The 1,200-nt window shown below is 49.8% G+C and overlaps 1 pseudogene; it reads left to right on the forward strand.

Moving 5' to 3' along the window:
* The first annotated feature begins 695 nt into the window (after window positions 1-695).
* On the forward strand, window positions 696-1,172 carry LOC110030658 (annotated as a pseudogene).
* Window positions 1,173-1,200: the final 28 nt, after the last annotated feature.

Below are 1,200 nucleotides of genomic sequence, written 5' to 3' on the forward strand. Positions count from 1 at the left end.
AAAAATAAGTCTTCTTTTAGCTATCGGGGACTACAATTTTTATTTTAAATCTAAATTTAATTTTCCCGCCCAACACGAAACAGTTTCCCTTTGGTTACCGACCGACTGTCCTATACTATCGCCTTTATATATCCCAAAACCGCGACCCTATAAATAACCTCACCTTGCCACCTCTCCCACCATTCTACCACCTCGCAAACTTCATTGCATCCTCAACCAATGACCGCCTCCACTCTCTCCTCGTCGGCGATCTCCGATCCTCTCAGCCCAAAATCCTCCGATCCATCCAATTCTATTGCCACCTGCATCGATACTTTCCAAAATTTCTCCGAACAGCGATCTCTCCGCTTTGCCGTGGCCGAATGCTGAGTCCTTCTCCAATTGCCCCAGATCTGCCTATCCCCTCACATCACCGAAGAAGATCCTGACGACATTTCGCTCCAGATTCAAGCAGAAGCCCTCTCAGACCCCTCCGAAGAACCGATCCTCGCCAGGTACGACTCGGATCTCATTTTCCGTCACAAATTCCTCGAATCCGTCCACTCTAATCTCCTCGAGACTAAACTCTGCATTCCCGATCTCCTCCCCGCCTCCAATTTCCGTCACCTCTTTTCCATTTCACTGCGATCGGATTCTCGATCTCCGCGCGGCTTGCGAGCACGACCCTTCTTGCTGAGTAAATCACACACTGCTTATTCTACTACAAGGGGTTTCTCGACTGCTAGGCCCACCGTGTCGCACACCTTCTTTGGATGTCTGGTCGGCGAGCTGCGGCGATGCTGATCCAGAGCCGGCCGAGGTCTTCGCAGTGGATGTTCACCTACGGGCTAGGTCAGGAGAGGGAGTTTTTCTTGACCACACTACTGGCGTGGTGATTAGAGAAATAGCCGTGGTTGGTGGCGATGTGTCCATCGTTCACAGCGTGCGCTTGGAGGGGCTGGGAAGGATTCCGGAGACAGGCTTCCAAAAATCGGTGTTGGTGTTCTGATTGGTGCAGGAACGCAGATTCTGGGGAACTTGAGAATTGGGGAAGGGGCGAAGGTGGGTCGGTGGTGCTTAAGGAGCTTTTGGCGAGGACGACGGTGGTGGGTAATCCGGGGAGGTTAGTTGGCGGGAATGAAAATCTGGTTTGGCCTTTGAATCTAACATCATTAATCTATTTTTTCAATTAATTTTAATGAACAAATTTCAAATTAAATA

The sequence above is a fragment of the Phalaenopsis equestris genome, unplaced genomic scaffold (genome assembly GCF_001263595.1).
Source record: "Phalaenopsis equestris unplaced genomic scaffold, ASM126359v1 Scaffold000747, whole genome shotgun sequence".
Classification (NCBI taxonomy): domain Eukaryota; kingdom Viridiplantae; phylum Streptophyta; class Magnoliopsida; order Asparagales; family Orchidaceae; genus Phalaenopsis; species Phalaenopsis equestris.